This window comes from Sturnira hondurensis, unplaced genomic scaffold (assembly GCF_014824575.4).
Source record: "Sturnira hondurensis isolate 20B ecotype Veracruz unplaced genomic scaffold, ASM1482457v3 Scaffold0011472, whole genome shotgun sequence".
Classification (NCBI taxonomy): Eukaryota; Metazoa; Chordata; class Mammalia; order Chiroptera; family Phyllostomidae; genus Sturnira; species Sturnira hondurensis.
The window spans coordinates 489501-508911 of NW_028084103.1; positions in this window are offsets into that span (position 1 = coordinate 489501).

Genomic DNA, 19411 nt, shown 5'->3' on the forward strand with positions numbered 1-19411 from the left:
AGAATGTAAGCCCTCCAGCTTCGTTTTTGTTTAAGATTGCTTTGGTTCTTCTAAGACCTTTGCATTTTCATATAAATTTTGGAATCTTGTTGATTTCCACAACAAAATTTGTTGGCATTTTTATTGAGATTGTATTGAATCTATATATCAATTTGGATAAATTAACATATGAAAATGATGAGTTTTCTAATTCATGAACATAGTATACCAATCTACTTATTTAGCTTTAAAGTTTTTTTTTCATTTATTTGTTTTTAGATGGGTAGGGAGAGGGAGAAAGAGAGGGAGAGGTAATATACATTAATATGTGATTGCCTCTCAAACATCCCCCATGGGGACCCAGCCTGCAACCCAGGTATGTGCCCCAACTGGGAATCGGCCCAGTGAGTCTTTGCTTTGCAGGCTGGCATTCAATCCACTGAGCCACACCAGCCAGCGCTACTTATTTAGTTTTTTTAAATGTTAGCAACATTTGTGATTTTTCTGTCTTCAATTTTTAAATAACATTCTTTTACTTCTTTTCTGTCTCTTTATTTTCTATAACCTCAAAAAGACCACCAAACTTTATTTACATGGTTTTTTCTATTAGAAATGAAAGTTTTAAAAAAAGTATTCTTTCTCTATCTCCATGCCCCCCCACACACACACATATAAGTACAACGAGGTATCATAGTATGGCTAATACTAAATTGAAAGAGGTGTAATTGAAATCTTTGTACTCATATTATTATAAATGACTGAAATTCTTACCAAAATCTCAGAATTTGAAGACTTCAGGACAGCTTTTTCATCCTACTGTTTACTATAGACATCAGATTCCATACCTCTTTCTTTAATATGCTTAGATTAGAGAATAAATTTGAACAAAACCACTTTTTTAAATCAGTTATATCTACAACTACCACTTAAGCAATCCCTTTAGTGTTTTGGCCAGCCTATAATGTCTGGTAGTGTATTTAAGGAGGGCAGTAGACCAGAAGAAGGTTATCCCTAGCAAAATATTAGACCTGATGGTCTAAAGTCTAGTGGTATACCCTTTTATGCTTATTTGTTATCTACAAAATTAACTTCCTCAGGTTAATTCTTCTTATGTCTTTAATTATGTTCAAGAATCTAACCAGGAAATTTTTAGGAGCCGCATTTCTGAAAAATTATTCAGAAAAATCCAGGTTTGGGACTTCAGGTTGATTTCTTCGAGAGTTCTTTGAAACCTTGTGTTTTTTAAAAAATCTTGGTTTAATGCACCTTGGGATTTCTGAAGTGTTTTATTTACCTTATCTTGTTTGAACTTCATAAGTCTATAACACAGATAGCATTTACATACACATGCACACACAGAAGCCACAGAAGATTTCTGCTGTATTTTTCCTCTAACTTTATATATTTGAGGTCACTTTTTGTTAGAAGAATTTCCAACATTGCCTAGTACAGGAATTATTTTTAAGAATAGTGTAGAGGAGATCCAACATGGCAATGGAGTAGGTGGAACCTACACTAACTTCTTTCCAGGACCAAACTGGAATTACAACTAAATTATAGAAAAAATCATCCCGAATAACCAACTGAACACCAGCCACAGAGAAGCCTTATAACCAAGGACTTATGGAAGAAAAGGACTACCATAATGAGACTGGCAGGAAGTATGGAGGCACTAGAGGGTTGGCTGGGCTCTCATAGGCAGCTGCTGAAGTTCCAGAGGGATGTTTCAGCAGCTGGGGTGGGGATTTTTCATGAGAAGTGTGGATTATAAACCCCAAGCTGGGCTCCCCAGACTAGAGCACCAGAACTGGAAAAGTAACTGACAACAACTGTGAAAAGCAGAAGAGTTTCCCCCTGCCAGGGAGAGACAACTAGAGATGCAGAGAGCCCCTTAAAGAGCCAAAGCACAAAATTTCATTTGCAGTCACTTACCCTGGGCTCCGGCAGAGGGATAGCAGAGCAGACCAGACATGTGGAAGAAGTGTCTGGGGTTGGTGGCTCTGAAGAGAGAGTTGAAATGCAGCTGCCAGGATCCATGTGCTGAGTCATTTCCTATACTGCAGAGGCCATCTTTCTCAGGCAGAACACTCCTCTCTGAATGACATCAACCTGAGGGGAAGCAATAGCCCTGCAAGCGGGAATTACTCTCCCCTACCCTGTGGAGCTTAACTGGGCTGCTGAGGAGTACAGCTGGAGGCTGGGGAGAGAGCTAGAGTGTCAGCCACCAGGATCCCTGTGCTTAATCATTCCTACAGAAATCATCTTTCTTGGGCAGAGCACTCCCCTCCATGCTGCATGAGACTAGGGAGAAGCAATAGCCCCACCTGCAGGAATTCCTCTTGCCCCACCCTGTGGAGCTTAAGCTGGGCTGCTGAAGAGTAGAACTAGAGGCTATTTCCATGAAAAAGCCTAACTGAAAGCCTTCAGGCAAAGGTGGGTCTTTGGGAGATTTGAGACATTAGCTGAACCTCCCCTGGACTTGGCACTGGTAAAAAGCCAGCCTTAATGTGCAACTTTGTTCTTTCTAAACACACTCAGGCCCAGCAGAGGAACCACAAGCTATGGATCATTGATAGCTCCAAACAGGTTGCTCAGGGCCAGTCACAGGCAGCATCTAACTTAGGCATGCAGTAGAGTCTGTGCAGGTCTACTTAATCCATAGAAACAAACACAAAGAGGCAGCCAAAATGGGAAGACAATGAAATAGTCCTCAAGTGAAAGAACAAGAAAATTATCCAGAAGATCTAAGTGAAATGGAGGTAAGCAACTTATCAGATATAGAATTTAACAGCATGAAAAAAAGACATAAAAATAATTAAAAAAGGATTAGTCAGTAATACAGCATGCAATATCTGAAATAAACATACATGGAAGGGATAAACAGTATGTTAGATGAGGCAGAGGATTGCATCAGTGTTTCGGAAGACAAGGTAGAAAAGAAAACACCCAAGCAGAGCAGCAAAAAGAGAAAACAATTGTTTTTAATGAGAAGAGCTTAAGAAACCTTTGGGACAACATAAAGTGTAACAGGAGAAGAGAGTGAGCAAGGGATCAAGATCCTATACGAAGAAATGACCAAAAACTTCCCTAGGTAAAGGAAAAAGGCACAAGTCCAGGAAGCACAGAAAGTGCCAAACAAGATGGAACCAAAGAGGCCCACAACAAGACACATCATAAATAAAATGGCAAAGCTTAAAGACAATGAGAGAATCTTAAAGCTGAAACAGAAAAGCAGTTACCTACAAGGGGGCTCCCATTAGACTGTCATCTGATTTCTAGACACCAACATTTCAGGCCAAAAAGGGGTTGGAATGAGATATTCAAGGTGATGAAAAGCAAGGACCTAAAGTAGCAAGGCTAGTTTACCCAGCAAGGCTATCGTTTAAAATCAAAGGAGAAATTAGGAGCTTCCCAGACAAGACAAAGCTAAAGGAGCTTATAAATACCAAACCAGTATTGCAACAAACATTAAAGGGCTTGCTTTAAGAATAAAAATTTTAAAAAAAAACAGAAGAAAATAGTTAAATAAAATGGCACTACATACGTATCTATCAATAATCACTTTAAATGTAAATGGCCTAAATGTTCCATTGAAAATATTAAGGTAAATAATGGATGACACCAATATATATGCTGTCCCTAGGACACTCACCTCAGAACAAAAGATACACACAGACTAAAAGTAAAGGGATGGAAAAAGATATTTCATGGAAATGGAAAGGAAAGGGGGAAAAAACTGGGGTAGCAAATACATCTAACAAAAAGAAAATTTAATGCCAAGTTTATTATACTGAGACAAAGAAGCACACTACATAATGGTAAAGGTATCAATCCAACAAGAGGTTATAACCCTACCAAATATTTATGCACCCAACACAGAAGCACCTAAATATGTAGAGCAAATCTTGATGGACATAAAGGAAGAAGCGACAGAAATATGGTGATGGTAGGTGATTTTAATACCCCATTGACTTCAATGGATAGATCTTCCAGACAGAAATCCAAAAAGGAGACAGTGGCCTTAATCCAGTGGAGGTCATGGTCAAAAAAAGTATACAGCATAGGTTGCATGTATCTGAGAGATTCATTCATTAAGTATGTGCTGAAATGTGAGAAAAAATAAAACACTGCAAATTGCATTTATTACATTTATATAATACATGATTATTTTCAGTTACAATCTAGAAATTATTAAAAAAGAAATATAAAAACAAAGATTAAAAATTTTTCTTTTCAAATAACAAAAACATGTATATTGCTTAAAAATACAACCAAAATTATCTTTAAGGTGAATTAATCCTAATCTCCAATAGCTGGCTTTGCAAAATGATTGTAACAGTAGTTGCAAACAATATTGCTTTGCTCAAAGCAAAAATACTTTTCACAACATTTGCAAAAATATTTTGATATGCAGCTAATTTTTGATGCATAGCACCTAACTCATCCTTTTCTTTTTCTGCTTGTTGAAAGAGCCATATCAATGTCATCATTAGACAGTCTTCCATTTGTATTTGAAATTGATGATGTTTCGGATGTAAAAGTTCATGCACATCTGTAGAGATTTCCAAATGCCCTTATTTTTGTTCTGACAGTGCATTACAATATTTGTGATAAATATTCACCTTATTTTCACATGGGTCTTCAGTATACAAATAGTCTGAGTATTCCTGGAGTAGTCAGAATTATGTAGAATATAACTGTAGGCCATCTTCTGGTTTTCCTGTCCACATGATATGTACCTATCATTTGTTCCACAGTGTCAACTCCTGAGTTTGTTTGGTTATAATATTCTATTATGTCAGGCTTTTGCAAATCTAAATTTACAGCATCATTGAAATGCGTACTTGAAACTAAAATTACATTTTTTCCTCTTTTGGGGTATATGAGATACAAGTGTGCAATCTTCACTAAAAGCAAATAATTTGAATTTTCAGGCCTGTTTTTAGAAGACAAATTCAGGGGATAGTTGGGGTTTATTCTTACCAACAGTACCCACATATGAAAACAGCTTCTTTTTCAAGTTGGAGATAAGATTGATATTAGTGAATTAGTTACCTGCTGTAATGTTACATCCTGATGAGTAAATGGGTTCTGCAAGTCTCTTAATTATGTCTGCTGGTTTATTACTAATAAAGACCTTCAGGATGCTTGCTGGCATATATTTCAAGTTTTCCTGTGCACAATACTTTTGATTTTACCATAGCAAAAATTTTTATATCATGTTTACTTGGTTTGTATGAAATACAATCTCCAGTTCCACATTTGCCTCTAAATGTAGGTAACATTTCATCTATTGTTACATTCTGTCCCATAAAGTAACAATTTACAATTTTCTACAAATACTGAGAAAATGCTTCTCACAGCCACTAATTTATCCACTTTCAGGTGTTCTAGGCAGGTAAATTTGTCATCAAACCTGATACAACTATGAATAAATCTAAATCTCCATAAATATATCATAAGTCTAAAAAGTTCAATCCCACTACCATCTGTAGCCCATGAATCCTGCAAATTTAGCCAATTGCTGTGATGTATAGCAGCTAGATATAAAAGGCCTAAAAATGCTTTCAGTTCAGTTTTGTCTATTCAATTATCATCCCTTTCTTGTGAAAGCCAGCTTGAGATAGAATTGATGTATTTATTTGTATATAATAAGGTTAAATCTAAAATGTCATTTGTGATAAAGCAGTTCCAAGTTTCAAATTCTGTCTCAGCATTTTTTGCATTTGGCCAAACTAAAGAAGTTGTCACAAACATTATGCAGCTGTTTTCTAACTTGTCTTCTTATTAGATTTTTCCTCATTTTGATTCTTTATCCTTTCCAAAAAAAAAAAGTAGCCTTCATGTGACTTCCAGCCAAGATAGAGGCATAGGTAGATACACTTTCCCTCCTCACACAACCAAAAGAAGAACAACAGCAAGTATAAAAACAAAAAATAACCAGAACTGCCAGGAGATTGAACTGTATGGAAGTCTGACAAGCAAGGGGTTAAAGAAGCAACATTCATCCAGACTGGTAGAAGGGTTGGAGACTGGCAGCTGAGGTAGAGAGGATGTGTGGCAAGGTGGTAGCTGGAGGACAAGGCAAACAAGACAGCATCCGGCAGACCAGGCAGTCCCACATTTTCCTGTGGATAAACTGGGAGGAACAACTGGAGAACGAGGCAGACCATGCAACCCAGGCTTCCAGCATGGGGAAATAAGGCCTCAAAACCTCTGGCTGCAAAAATCTAGCAGTGGGAATTACAGTGCCAGGAGCACTGTGGTAGACTAGAGTTAGAAAGATATAAAGAAAAGATCTCTGCCAGGGTTTATATCTAGCAAGTATATATAATATAGCAGAGTGGTTTGGAAATCATGCAGGCTTCAGTTTGAGTCCCAGCTGTGTGCCCTTGTGCAAGTTACTTAACCAATTTGTGTCTCATTTATTTGTAAAATGAAGAAAACAACAATACCTAATTTATTAATTTATTTAATAAATGTGTTTTGAGCAACTACTATCTGCCAGTTATTTTGTTAAATCTATAGGGTTGTTGTGAAGCTGAAAGAGCATAAAAATATATAATATGCTTAGCACACTGTATTTTATTAATGTGAGTTATTGTTACAAGGCAGAGCTTCACTGATAATTGAATTTCAGGGCTAGTACATCCAGCTCAACATGTACAACACTTCTCTCATTCTCCTTTTTTGTAGTTGTTTTAGTAGATAGGCAGTATGGTTTAGCCATCTTTGTCTCTTGGTTTGGTGTTGGAAATGTTTTACACATGTACAAAGTTGTAATTCCCTTCTCGTATTCCTCTTACCTCTTAATCCTCCCTACCCCAAACAGATAAACAATGTGTATTTTTCCTTCTGTGTTCCCTGTCTTCATTAATTTAACATCTAATGAGTCATCCAAATTAAAGATGAAGGTACATCCATCATCTTTAATTTTGCTCTCTGTTTTCCCACATGTAATCTGTCATTATGTAGTAGTGTGCTGGCTTGCCTTGGATCCAGAGAGCCGATTGAGCACATCTCTTCCAAATTTCTTAACTTGTGATGTCTAGTTGGTAGCTTGAAATCAGCCATGGGGGAGTATTTACACCATGGAAACCAACAAACTATAAACCAAGTTTTTTTTTTTTTAATTTTCTAAATATCCAGTTGTTTACCAGTGTACTACTTCTTCTCAGTGTTGTTCAAGTCTACCACCTTTCAGTCCCCACTACCACTACCCTAGAAATGACTTTCATCTGTTTTCTAGGCCTTTGCTAGAGGCTCCTAAATGATCTCCCTACCTCTTCCTTTCAAGCCCCTGTACTCTCACCATAGCTCTCTTTGTAAACATGGATTGGATTGTGTTTCATCTGCTTAGAACACCCCCTTTGCCTAGAGGAATCAGTCCACTCTCAGGTGGAGTCATGTGTTTTTACAAGGCCCTGGCTAATTGCTCTAAGAAGGGTTTAGACATATAGTAGAGGGCAATTAGGTTGTGCTCGACATTTCCAAGCACAATTGAGTCCCACTTTAGAAAAGTAAAGAGCAGTTCAAAAATAAAATTGCTTTCTCTGGTCTGTTGAATAGGGGTTAGCTATGCCCAGGCATCCTGCTTACTCTTTGCTACTCTCAGGAGAAAGGCTTGAGACCTGGGAAGTAGGTATGCCAAACCCACAACTTTAATAGTTGCAGCTTCCTCATGGGTAGAGACAGGGGCAAGACAGGGAAGACACCCAGAATTTCAGTCTGATAACATGATTTCTTTTAAGTTATTGGGTCACTTAATCTCAGCATCTCCAGGATGAAATGGGGGCAATCTCTCTGGCTTGCTTTATATTTCCAAAGCAAAATATGGAATCACAGTGCTTCTATGATTGCAAAGGCTCTCTGAAGACTTAGCTGATGATATAATCTCCAGAAGTTGGGGTGCACTGATGCAAAGAGGTGTACTAGGAGCAAATCAGGTAAAATAATAGATTGGAGAAATGGCAGTGAGGAACTACTGAAATAGGATTTGTTTGTTGTGAGTAGGTTGCGATGGGGGATTATTATTTATAATGCATTTTCACAACCATTCTTCAGTGCTGTCCTACACATTGACATAAGACTAAAAGTGATGAGGCAAAGTCTGAACAAATCAGCCAGTGGGTAGTAAGCATGAATACTAATTGAAATGAGAAAAGGCCCAGAACAGTATATGTCTAAGAGTCTTGTTCCTGTTTTTATGGCTGTTTCTGAGAAGACTCTGGCTTCATGCTGTGGATGGGTGGGTTGGGCTGCTTGGATGGCAGCTGGGGGCTGATTAGCACTGACCTTTAGGAGAACTGCATCTGGTTTGCCCTAACACCCTTCCATACTTCCATCCCCTTATTCTAACACTTCTCTCATTCTCCTTTTTTGTAGTTGTTTTAGTAGATAGGCAGTATGGTTTAGCCATCTTTGTCTCTTGGTTTGGTGTTGGAAATGTTTTACACAGTAACCCTCAGCCCCAGGAACAAGATCCATTCAAGCTGATTATAGTCATGGATGGCCTAATATTAGGCAGATCAAGCATATGCTTGGGAAACCAGCTAAATAGAGGTATTAAAGATTTTTTTAAAGAATTATATATACGATAGTTCAAAAAGGATTGACACAATGTAATACCATTTTATATCCTCTAGAGTGACTATAATAAAAGAGACAGACAATAATAAATATTGGTTTGGTGGGAATATAAAATGTCACAGCCACTTTGATAAACAATCTGGTGGTTTCTCAAAAAATAAGCATAGAGTTACTATACAACCCAGCAATTCCATTCCTAGGTATATACTTAAAAGAATTGAGAACATATGTTCATACAAAAATTTATACACCAGTACTCATAGCAAGAATACTTATAATAGCCCCAAAGTAGAAACAACTCAAATTACTATCAAATGATGAATGGATGCACATCATCTTGTCAACTATTCAGTAATCCAAATCCCTGCTTTGCTTTTCTCCATCTTAATTTGAAATGCATAAAAGAAATTGCAAAACTGTTATTCTCCAGAGCATTTGACATTTTGCTTCCTGCTATATGTCACCAGTCAGGCTCAAATAAAGTCTTATAAAACTTTTTTTAAAGTGGCATATGCACATAGTGGAATATTATGCAGCCATGGGATATTACGCAGCCATAAAAAGGAATGAAGCACTGATACATGCTACAACATGGAAGAACCTTGATAAGATTAAACTAAGTAAAAGAATCCACATATAGAGTACTATATATTATATGATTCCATTTATGTAAAATGTTCAGAATAGGAAAATTTAGAGAAAGGAAGTAGCTTTGTGGTTTCCTAGGGCTGGGAAAGGGATGGGAGAAACAGAGTGTGACTGTTATGGGGGTTTTTGTGAGGACAGGAGAATGAAAATGTTCTAAAATTGATTGTGATGGTGGTAGTTGTATAGCTAAGTATAATACAAGCCATTGAATTGTATACTTTTTAATTTCTTTAATTTCTTTTTATTACTCCCCTGGATATCTTTATTGATTTTAGAGAGAGAAAGAAGGGAGAGAGAGAGAGAGAGAGAGAGAGAGAGAGAGAGAGAGAGAGAGAGAGGGAGAGAAATTGAAATTTCTTGTTTTACTTATTTATACATTCATTGGTTGGGTCTTTTTTTAAATATATTTTATTGATTATGTTATTACAGTTGTCCCTTTTCCCCCACTTCATTCCCTTCCACCCTCCACACCCTCTCCCACCCACATCCCTCCCCTTTAGTTCATGTCCATGTGTCATAAGTTCTTTAGCTTCTACATTTCCCAAACTATTCTTGCCCTCCCCCTGTCTATTTTCTGCCTACCATCTATGCTACTTATTCTCTGTACATTTTCCCCCTCTCCTCCTCCCACTCCCCTGTTGCTAACCCTCCATATGATTTCCATTTCATGGTTCTGTTCCTGTTCTAGTTGTTTCCTTAGTTTGTTTTTGTTTTAGGTGTTGTTGTTAATAATTGTTAGTTTGCTGTCATTTTACTATACATGCTTTTTACCTTCTTTTTCTTAGATAAGTCCCTTTAACATTTCTATAATAAGGGCTTGGTGATGAGGAACTCCTTGAACTTGGCCTTATCTGAGGAGCACTTTATCTGTCCTTCCATTCTAAATGAAAGCTTTGCTGGATAAAGCAGTCTTGGCTGTAGGTCTTTGGATTTCATGACTTGGAATACTTCTTTCCAGCCCCTTCTTGCCTGTAAGGTCTCTTTTGAGAAATCAGCTGACAGTCTGATGGAAACTCCTTTGTAGGTGACTGTCCCCTTATCTCTTGCTGCTTCTAGGATTCTCTCCTTCATTTTAATCTTGGCTAATGTAATTATGATGTGTTTTGGAGTGTTCCTCCTTGGATCTACTTTCTTTGGGACTCTCTGAGCTTCCTGGATTTCCTGGAAGTCTATTACCTTTGCCAGATTGGGGAAGTTCTCCTTTATTATTTGTTCAAATACATTTTCCACTTATTGCTGTTCCTCTTCGCCTTCTGTTACCCCTATAATTGGGATGTTGGAACATTTAAATATCTCCTGGAGGTTCCTAAGCCTCTCCTCACTTTTTTGAATTCTTGTTTCTTCCTTCTTTTCTGTTTGTTCATTTCTTTCTTCCTTCTGGTACACTTGACTGATTTTATTCCATTTCCTTCCCATCACTATTGGTTCCCTGTGCATTTCGCTTCATTTCATTTAGTTTAGCCTTCATTCGTTCATCTAATTTGTGACTAAAATCAACCAGTTCTGTGAGCATCCTGATCACCAGTGTTTTGAACTGTGCATTCGATAGGTTGGCTATCTCTTTTTCTCTTAGAAGTATTGACTCTGGGGCTTTGAGCTGTTCTTCTGCTTGAGCCATATTTGTTGTCCTGTCATGCTTGTTACATCTGAGGGGCAGAGCCTTAGGTGTTCACCAGGGTGGAGCAACCCAAGTTGCTGGGTTGTGACGCTGTATGTGGAGGCGGAGTCCAAGAGGGAACAATGGTACTTGCTCCACTCTCTGTTGCACCTCAGTCCCTTCCACTACTTTCCCCAAGCAAACTGGGCTTTTCTGGTGCTGATTCCCATGTGGGTGGGTTTGTGTGCATTCTAGGACTCTGTGGGTCTCTCCAACAAACTCTCCTGTGAGGCTGGGAATCTCTCCCTGTGCCTCAACCCCCACAGGTATTTTCAATCGCTGTTTTGAGGCTTTATTTCCCAGTGCTAGGACCCTGGGTTGTGTGATCTGTTCCGCTCCCCAGTTATCTGCGTGTGAATGTGGGACCACTGCCCAGTCAGCCATCCACCTTGTTCATGGTGCCCCACTTCTTAATTGCCGCCTCACTGGGTCTGCCTGTTGCCACCCCACGCCTGAGGTCTGCCCAGTGCTGTCTTGTGTGCCTGGTGTCACTGTTTCCATTGCCACAACCCCTCTCTGCTTGGCTTCCCAACTCCGCCCTACCTACCAGTATGAATGAATGGGTCTATTTTAACTCCTTGGTTGTCGGGCTTCCATACAGTTCAATTTTCTCTCAGTTTTGGTTGTTATTTTGTTTCTAAATTGTTGTTGTCCTTATTTTCATTGTTCGAGGAGACACAGTGTGTCTACCTACACCTCCATCTTGGCCGGAAGTCCATTGGTTGGGTCTTGTACCTGCCCTGACCAGGGATTGAACCCACAACCTTAGCATATGGGGACAATGCTCTAACAAACTGAACTACCTGGCCAGGGCCAAATTGTACACTTTAAATAGTGAATTGTATTGCAACAAAAATGAATTACAGTAGTAATTATGGAAAAGATCAGATTTTGTTGAACGATCTTATGCTTATTTTACATATTAATATTATCTTTATCTTGAATTATACATGGGCATGTAGGATTTGTAACATTATCTCTTCAGTGCTTGGGGTTTCTAAAAGTCTCAATATGGTCCCATTGGACTCTAGCTTCCCATCATACATTACACCGAATCTTTCCCTCAGCCTTCCCCTTCAAAATTATTTGCCCCATGTCCCATACCTGTTTGGTGATTACAATGAAAGTAATCAACTAATGAGTATAATGTGTAGTGACTAAAGATAGCACTTATATTTTTAAGGTGGCTTAACCTGAAAGAATTATTAATAGCGAATTTCAGGCCTTATGTTAGGGCCAGTGGTGAAAGTAATTTTGATTAGTGATAGCATTTCAGGCCTCCTCAAATCATACCAGGTAGGTACCTTCTAATTCTACCCACTCCTATATATTTAATTTAAGATGGAATCTAAAGAGGGGCCAGTGGAGTACCTCTGAGTTTGTTTAGTTATTGGCCAGCCAACACTGTGAGGCATCCTTTTATCACTGACTGATTCTCACCTTAAAATTGTCACTTTGCCTCTGTCAGATAAATATCTTGCCTTTTGTGAGCTATACAGAGCTCACTACTACATGTAAAAGATAGGTGGCTCTTATCTTTCAGACCCAGGCTTGCTTTAGATTAAAAAACAAAGCCAGGACTTAAAGGTACCCCTGAAAGGGGCCTCTACCTGTTGATGGCCAAGGTACTTGCCAGGTGTTATGCCAGTCAGTACTTTTGAGTATACCAAAAAAGAGGTGCCCTACTTTTAATAACCAGGCCCTGCCTGGAAGAAAAGAATTGAAAAGAGCATCAGCATTGCAGTCAGATAGATTTAGGATGAAATCCCAGCTTGCATTTCTTATTAGCTTAATGAACAAGTTACTTAATGTTTCTGGGCTTCAGTTTCCTTGTTTGTAGAGATGGGAATGATAATTGTTACCTCATCAAGTTGTTGCGAGCATTACAGGAGATGACAGATCTCAAGTGCCTTACATGGTGTTTGGCACAAAGTATGAACTCAAAAAACGTTAGTTTCCCTCTCCTCTCAATGCAAGTTACTAGCAAGAAATGCTCACCCACCTTTCCCCAGCAAGCTAAACATAATAAAACTACAAATCACTAATAGTTCTCTTTATCCTAGAAAACCAGCAATTCTTATTGTGTTGTATATTCTATCCTGGAATCTCATATGTGAAGGTTGTTAGTGCCTGTGTGTATGTCTAACATTCTGGGATGACAGGAGGATGGCAAGATTTATAACGTGAAGGATGGTGAATAAGAATCTGATTACTTTGTTGGTGTGTCTACTTAAAGCAGTATAATATCTGATCTTTCATGGAAGTTAATTACATTCCTGACAGTGCTTCCTTTACTGCTATAATCTACTGTGAGTCTTCATGTCTTCTGCATATGGGAAAATCACCAGGACCTTGAAGCAATGGAAATAACAATATCTTACATTTCAGTAGTACTTCATAATTTCAGTATATTCAATATATATTCACATCCATTATCCTGTTTGAGTCTCAACCTAATCAAGAGACAGAGCAGATATTATTTTCTTTCTGGTGAAGAAATAGAATACCCAAGACTCAAAAAGGTTAACAGAAACTTAGCAAAATTGAGATTAGAAGCTGTGTCTGTGTCTTCAGACTCCCAGTTCAGTGTTCTGTCCACTGTACCATTTTAAATGGAGTTTGAATGGTTGTGGCATAAGTGGAATATATTTGAAAACATAAATAGAACATAATATTTGGTTATATAACATCCCAGCTGCTGGGTCTGGTTTAACAGAAGCTTGAAAAATAGCAGAAGGTGGGAGGTAACCAAGTGTGTAAGATGAATTCTGCATTTTAATATGTTCAACAAAAGCATCAGAGGGTACTCAGAACATGGACTGTGCCAACACTGAATCTTCAACCCTTAGGCTGTCATGGCTTTGTATTATTGCTTATGAACTCCAATTACAAAATCCAGCCTTTTCAGCATTGTGCTCCCACATTCCTAACATGTTCCTCCAACATATCTCCTAATTTCATGCTTCCTTGTCTACGTTATGTACCTGTGGTAAAACTCCTTCCCTCCTACTGTCTGACTCATCCTCACATCCCAACTTCTCCTGAGGCATTTCACCTCTGTCTGCTCCTCTACTTAACCCTTTCAGTTTTGCTGCATGAAATGTCCATTCATTGGAAGCAATCTCTGCTAGATAAATAAAATAGTGTTGCAAAAATATTCTGAAAATAACTGACAAAGGTTTATCATTCTTATCCTCTGCATTTTCTTAGTCCTACTTTTTAGCTTTCCAGCCTTACCTAAAACCTGGGAATTCTTTGCCCTGACTATGTTATTTCCCTCCAGACTTTCTCCAACTTGCCAGTAAAACATTGTTGACTTGGTTGTGTGAATGTGGTGGGTTGTGAAAGGGGACTTTCTCTAGTGGGGAAACATTTTTTCCACTTCTAAGCTCACAAGAGTCAGCAAAATGTCTACTCTGTACATGTTTTTAGACCGCAGGGAAAGTGTCAGAGGCAAGAAAAAGATGGAAAAGAAAGCAAGATAAGGAAAATTTATGAAGCAGGTCTCAAAGGAGATAGGAAGAGAACAGTGTTAGATTATGAGTAGAGGATTAAACTTTGGAGGAAAAAATGATTTTATTTTGTCTGAGGAAGGAAACTGGAAGAAATTCTGAAGTAAAGAATTTTGCAGGAATAGCTTTCACCTCAGGAAAACAAGAAGAGAGGTTAATGGCTGAGGTAGGTAGGTTCAGGTTGGGTGTCTGAGAAGAGTAAAAACAATATGAAGTAGTACTTTGGGTAACCATGGTCAGGAAGCCAATGAATAAGGCTGTGGAACAGCAGTGTGAATTACCTATACCACCTCTCCCACCCACAAAGGACAAAAAAGATGCTCATAGCTTGTTTCTCTTTTAACAACACAGCACACAGTAAGGCTAGAAAGAAACGATCAAAAGGAAAGATAATATGAGGAAGATCCACTGGGGTGTGGGTTACTGTTTCACCCTTACAACTCTCCTACTTCAGGCTCTCGTCAGATGAGTACTGCAATTGCCACCTACCAGGTGGCTGAATTCTAGACTGTCTACCCCTCAGTTCATCCTCCATTGTACTTACCACTGTATTGTATACACTAATTAATTCGGCAGTTTCTGATTCTTCTCTATGTTCCTGGAGTCTAGCACAGACCCAGCATGTAGTAAGCACTCAATAGTTGTGCTTTGGAAAAGCCATTAGAATAATATTTCAAAAACAAAAATATGGTCATGCTGCTTACCCTTTTTAATTGAGGTAAAATTGCTATAGAACATTATATAAGTTTCAGGTATGCAACATTATGATTCAACATCTGTATACACTACAAAGCAATCACCACTAAAAGGCTGCTTTCCTTTAAAAAAAAAAAAAAGACTTCCAGACTTCCAGTCAAGATGGAAGTGTAGGTAAACATGGATCACCTCCTCACAAAGCCACATCAAAATTACAATTAAACTATAGAACAACTGTCTTCAGAACCATTAGAAATCAAGCTGAATAAAAGTCTGAAAACTATAGAACTAAAGAAACCACATCAATCCAAACTGGTAGGAGACATGGAATGGGCTGGCTGCACACTCATATATGCTGGATAAAAATTTGGGAGGACTATCTTGGGAGTAAGGGTACCCTGCCCCATAATATGTCCCCCAGCCCAGAGTTCCAGTGCCAGGTAGATAAGCCCCCATAACTTCTGGCTGTAAAAACCAGTGGAGATTGAACTACTGGAGTTTCAAGCAGTGCCTCTTAAAGAGCTTGCCACAGAGTGACTCAGACTCACTTCCTCTAATCTCCAGAACCAAGGTAGCAGCTTGAAAGGCACCAATGGCATTTGAGGAGGAACTGAAGTGTCTGGCATCAGGGCGAGAGCTAGGGGACAACTTTTTTCCATACAGAAAGGTAGGCAGAGGCCATTGTTCCTTTTCTGAGCCCTCTCCCCATAGAGCTGCACACTGGCAGGTGGTAGCCATATCTAAGATTCCATCAACCTAGCTCACATGATTTGCTCTGCCCTGGAGAATCCCTGAGGCTCTACTCCACCTACCTTATGGCCCCACTCAAGCTGTTAACAGTGGCTTTTCCATATGAGTCTTCACATCTTCCTAAATCCTCTCAAACAAGCAACAACCATCCTCAGTGAGCCCCCAGCCCCTGTACCTCTGGCTAAGTGGCCCCAGGCCTGGTACTAAGCAGCAGCCAGCTTTGGATCACAGTTTGGCTTTGCCTGGGAATCTACAAGCCCAGCACAAATAGCGGCCATCTCAGATTGCTTTATAGCTCATGCTGGGTGGTCTCAGGCAGAGCACAGAGGTGGCTGACCCTGGCCTGTACCACCCCAGGAACCCTAGAGCCTGCACACCCAGTGGACAGCTACAGACCACACCAGAGCACCACCACCCTGCCCATGCACAGCTGATCCTCCATGGAGGGTGGAGGTTGCTGATCAGTAGTCACAGGCAATCCTTGCAGCTGACTGAACTGGTTAAGTTCCTTCCTTTGACCTGCCAATAGCAATCAAGTCTCAACTACAAGAGGAGTGTGTACCCAGAAAACTGTACTTGAACAACAATTAAACAAAGAGGAGTGTGTACTCATCCCAAACGGAGGGCATACCTCAAGTACCCAGCTCAAGTGAGAGGCTGTGCCACTGGACCCTACAGGACACCTACTACATCAGGGCATGCTACCAAGACACAGAGTCAAAGCAGCTCTACCTAATACATAGAAGCAAACACATGGAGGCTGCCAAAATGAGGAGACAAAGAAGCACGGCCCAAATGAAGAAAAAAAACAACACTGCTTATAAGGGTGCTCAAGGAACTTAATGAGTTCCCAAGGCACCCTTAAGGAACCATTCTGACCCAGGCAGAAATGAAGGATATACTAATGGAAATAAAGAGAAACTTACAGTAGAATCAATAGTATAATGGATGAAGCCAAGAATCAAAGGAATAATATGGAACACCAAGGAACAAACAAACAAACAAAAACTATCAGAACAACAAGAAAAAAAGAATTTAAAAAAAGCAAGGATAATGTAAGGAACCTCTGGGAGAACTTTAAGCATACCAACATTTTCATCATAGGGTACCAGAAGCACAAGAGAAAGAGTGAGAAATTGGAAATCTATTTGAAAAAATACTGAAAAATAATTTTTCTACTTTGGTGAAGGAAATAGACATGCAGGAGGCACAGAGGTTCCCAAACAAGATGGATGCAAACAGGCCCACAATAAAACATATTATAATTAAAATGCCAAAGTTTAAAGATAAAAACAGAATCTTAAAAGCAGTAAGAGAAAACCAGTTAGTTAACCACAAGGGAGTTCCCATAAGACTCTCAGCTGATTTCTCAATAAAAACTTTGCAGGCCAGAAGGGATTGGCAAGAAATATTCAGTCATGAAAAGCAGGGGCCTACAGACAAGATTGCTCTACCCAGCAAAGCTATCACTTAGAATCAAAGGGCAAATAAAGAGCTTCTCAGATAAGAAAAAACTAAAGGAGTTCATCATCACCAAACCAGAGTTATATAAAATGTTAAAGGGACTTATTTAAGAAAAAAGGTCAAAATGGCAGTAAGCACATAATTATCAACAATTAAATCTGAAAAACAAACTAAGCAAATAAGAACAGAGGCAGAATCATGGATATGGACATTGTTTTGTTTTTGTTTTTTTGATGGTTGCCAGAAGGGAGAGGGTGTGGGGTAATGGGTGAAGAGGTGAGGGGATTAAGAAGTACAAATAGATAGTTACAGAATAGCCATGGGGATGTAAAGTACAGTATAGGAAATAGAGTAGCCAAAGAACTTATACGCATGACCCATGGGCATAAACAATGGTGTGGCTAATGCCTGAGGGAATAGGTATTGCTGGGTGGTGGGGGAAAAGGGAGAGAATTGGTATAGCTGTAATAGCATAATCAGTTAAATATCATTTAAAAGAAAAAATCTTAAATCATCCTCAGCATGATATTCTAGCCCCTCCTCGTGTCTTCCATAGCTTTATGTCTTCCCATCTTTTCCCATTTCCCAACTGTTACCTATCTTAACATAGCCATACTTCACTGGTACTTGCACTCCTTTAGAAAGCCATATCCGCCAACCATTGGGCTATTGCACATACTGTCTCTCTACCTGAAATGTCCTACCTACCCTTGTCCACCTAGCAAAGTCCTGCTCAGTGATACCATAGTAGGTCTCAGACATCCTCTTAGAAGTTACCAGGGTGGAGCCACAGTCAAAGCTTGTGGCCCAACTGCTTTGATCTTTCTTTGCCCTTCTCAGAAAAATAGTTGAAAATAGATTATGAGCTTTCCTTTGTTTGTCCAGATGTCCCTTGGGTAAAAATGAATTTTCCTCAGGTTTAAATGTCAGAATGGTCTTTTCTATCCAGTCATGATGGTGAGAAAAAAGGTTACCTCTCCTGAAATACTAGAGACTCTACTTATCCCCATATCCTCCAGGAAATAAAAACCAAAAAACCCTCCTCCAAATACTCCAGAAGACCAGCAACAGTACAAACATACCTTCAGTGGCCTATGAGGCAGCACATACTGAAAAGCCACAGGAGTTAAGCAGGAAATATAAGTAAGTTCAGAAATACAGTGGAATGTGTGGGAACCCTAGCAAATTGAAGAGCTCCACCTCATCTCAAGGTCATTTGTCTTTTCATACTCCACTCATAGCCTTAATCAAATTTTTTGTAGAGTGTTCTCACTTGGGACTCCTCAGAGAGAGAAGTCTGACCTCTAACGGCAAGGGAGACATTCTGAGTAGAGGAAGTAACTTGACAAAAGGCACAAAGGATAGAAAACTATCTGGGGAATTATTCTGTCCTAGTCTTAACTAGATGAATTTAGAATAGCACAGTGGTTAATCATGTAGACATTGCCCAGAGAGATCTAGGGTAAATCTTGGCTCCATAATGCATTAGCTGTGTGATCTTGGGCAAGTTGTTTAACCTCACAGTGTTACACTGCTTCATCTGTAAAATGGGGATAATAATGGAAGTGATTTTAATTATCTGTGAGAATGCAATGTGCTAATGTAACAGGGCGCAGTCAAGAGGGGGGCCCTAAAAAAGGATTTGGAATGGGGTGCAGAACTCAAAATTTCCAGGAAATATTAAGATGTCCTCACCCCCCCCCCCAACCAGGTGTCAGTTGGGGGAAGGGACAAATGGAGCAGGGCCATTGAGAGCTGTTTTGCATAGCAACAGTTTCGCAGCTAACCTCTGGCATGGTCATTTAACATATCTATAACCTTTAACTGGTTTCATAGATATGTTAAATAGTTGTGGCCATACTTTGAGCCAGGGAGAAGGGAGTGGCTTCTACCCAGGATGTAACTGGGGGCTGGTCCCCTGAGTTACAGAGCCTGCATGAGAGCTTGGAGTTGATTGGCTCCATGCCATAGGGCACACTTGCCCAGACTCACTATGACAGCCCAGTAAAGCTGGGAGGGTATGGGAGTCCTGGTAGGTGTAACTGATTGTAGGAGGAGTTGGAAATGGGGCTGCAAAGAAGGACTGGTGCTGGGATTTAAACCCAGACACAGCAGC